This window comes from Pteropus alecto, unplaced genomic scaffold (assembly GCF_000325575.1).
Source record: "Pteropus alecto unplaced genomic scaffold, ASM32557v1 scaffold20, whole genome shotgun sequence".
Lineage (NCBI taxonomy): Eukaryota > Metazoa > Chordata > Mammalia > Chiroptera > Pteropodidae > Pteropus > Pteropus alecto.
In genome coordinates, this window is record NW_006436298.1 from 31,285,313 (window position 1) to 31,288,497 (window position 3,185).

Sequence of the window (3,185 nt, forward strand, 5' to 3'; positions counted from 1 at the left end):
CCAGTGAAGGGGCGGTTAGAACTTAGGGTCACATAGCATCTTAACAAGAGAAAAAATAAATGTTTACAGAAGTGACAAGACAAAGGAAAAGGTCTTTGAGTTTCTAAGGTGGCAAATTGTGAGAAGGTTAATATATGGGGTAACTGATGGAAGATAAGGTCTAGTGAGTAAAGTTTGTTTTGCAGGTTTTTCTGATGTGATCTAGATAAGGGTCCAGCATTATCTCTAGTGATTAACTTCTGTCCTTCCTGGCAGAGAGGGAAGTTGGGAACACCTTTACTAATTAGGATCTTGCTTTTAGATGAATAGGGGGAGGGCAGAGGGCTTCTCATGCATCTGCTTCTTCTCAATTGCCTTCCACTCAAAAGAGTCCTTATGCCAATGTGGCATGTTTCGGGGAGGTTTATTCTGCTACTCTCCAAGGGCTTACATATAGGGTGGTGCTTGTGCTCTCCAGTTGCTATTCATATCTGTATTTGTTCAGAGGCTTCCTTCCTGCCACCCATTTCACTTTAAGATCTTCCTTTTTCAGTGCTTGACCTTGATGTCTTACTCTGGCTGTATCTTAAAATCAGAGTCACAGAAAGATATTGTCAAGTAGAAGTTTCTTATTTTTCCACGTTGGAGCCTTAGTGAGCATGGGTGAATGCTCGGACAAAAGCTGATGCCTCTGAAATCACCCACAGAGGATTAATGCCTTCTTGTTCGATAAGAGAGCATAGGGAATGCAGTTAGCATTAATATGATGGCTAGGTGTAAAACAAGAAGAGAGAAGGAGCAATTAGGGGGATCGTTTTATAAAGTATAAAAATGTCTAACCAATGTACTGCACACTTGGAACTAACTAACTAACTAAATGAATAAATATATTTTTGTTAAATGTCAAAGGTTAAAGACAAAGAGAGAATCTTAAAAGAAGCAAGAAAAAAGCAGTTAGTTATATACAATGGAGCTCTATAAGACTAAAATCTGATTTTGTAACAGAAACTTTATAGGCCAGAAAAGAATAGGACAAAATATTCAATGATAAGAAGTTAAAACCTACAACCAAAATTACTCTACCCAGCAAGGCTATCATTTAGAATCATAGGAGAGATAAACATTCAGACAAGGAAAAGCTAAGGGAGGTCATTACCACTAAATTAGTATTAAAAAAAAATGTTAAAAGTACTTCTTTAAGTAGCAAAGATAACAAAAATGTGAATAAGAAAATATTCTCACTGATAAAGTTAAACATTATAAAGAGTAAATCAACCAAGTATAAAGCTAGTACAAAGGTCAAAAGACAAAAGTAGGAAGACCATATGCAATTACGACAATAAATTAAGGGATACACACACACACACAAAAGAAGAAAAAAAGGCAGATAAAAACATAAATGTGGAGGTGAGAAAAAATTGTAGTGATTTTAGAATGTGTTCGAATTTAATCTACTGTCAATTTAAAGAGACTGCTATCAACATAGCCTGGTATATATGAAGCACATGGTAACTACAAACCAAAAATCAACAGGAGATATACAAGAAATAAAGAGAAAGGAATATAAACACAACACTATAGAAAGTCATCGACGCGCAGGAGAAAAGAGCAAGAGAATAAGAAAAGAACAGAGAACTACAAAAACAATCAGAAAAGAATTAATGAAATGGAGATAACTACGTACCTATCAATAATTACTTTAAATATAAATGAACTAAATGCTCCAATCAAAAGACATAGGGTAGAAAAATAGATTTTTAAAAAAAGAACATACAAGAAACCCAGTTCAGATCAAAAGACATACACAGACTAAATGTAAAGCGTTGGATAAGATATTTTAGGCAAATGGAAATGAACAATAACAAAAAAAAGCTGGAGTAGCAATATCTGTATCAGACAAAATGAGTTTAAAACAAAGTCTGTAACAAGAGACAAGGGCATTTCACAATGATGAAGAGATCAATCCAACAAGGGAATATAACCCTTGTGAACATTTACACAACCAATGAAGAAGCACTTAAATATATAAAGCGAATACTGAGGGGCATAAAGGAAGAGATTGACAGAAATAAACTAATAGTAGGGGACTTTAACACCTCATTTATATCACTGGATAGAACATCTAGATAGAAAATCAACATGAAAACAGTGGTCTCAAGTGACACTTTAAACCAGATAGACTTAATTGCTATTTTTAGGATATTTCACCCCAAAGCAGCAAAATACACATTTTTTTCAAGTGCACATGAAACATTTTTCCAGGATATACCACATGCTAGGCCACATAGCAAGCCTCAAAAAATTTAAGAAGACTGAAATATCAAGCATCTTCTCGGATCACAATAATGTGAAACGAGAAATCAATTACAAGAAGAAAACTAAAAAACAAACATGTGTAGACTAAATAACATACTGCTCAACAATGAAACAGTTAGCAAAGAGATCAAGGAAGAAATCAGAATATACTGTGAGAGAAACAAAAATAAAACTAAAATGACCCAAAAACTATGGGATACAGCCAAATTAATTCTAAGAAGGAAATTTATAGCAATGCAGGCCAACTTCAAGAAACAAAAAAAAATCTTAAATAAACAATCTAATCTTACATCTAAAGGAACTAAGAAAAAAAGAACAAAGCCCAAAGTGAGTAGAAGAAAGGAAATAATAAAGATCAGAGCAGAAATAAATGAAGTATGACTGTAAAAAAGAATACAAATAAGTCAATGAAACCAAGAGCTGGTTCTTTGAAATATTAAAAATGCAACTGATAAATCTTTAGCCGGACTCAAGAAGAAAAAAGAGAGGACCCAAATAAATAAGAAATGAGAGCAGAGAAGTGAAAACCGACACCACAGAAATACAAAAGATTATAAGAAAACACTACAATTATATGCCAATAAATTGCACAACCTGGAAGAAATAAATAAATTCCTAGAAACATACAATCTTCAAAGGCTGAATTAGGAAGAAACAGGAACACTGAACAGACTAATAACTGCTAACAAAATTGAATCAGTAACCCCAAAAGTCCAAAACCAGATGGCTTCACAGGTACATTTTATCAAACATTCAAAGAAGAATTAATAAATATCCCTCTTAAACTATTCCAAAATACTGAAAAGGAAGGAAGCTTCCCAAATTTGTTTTGTAAGGCCAATATTACTCTAACAAATCCATTACCTATATATATATAAATTTATATATAT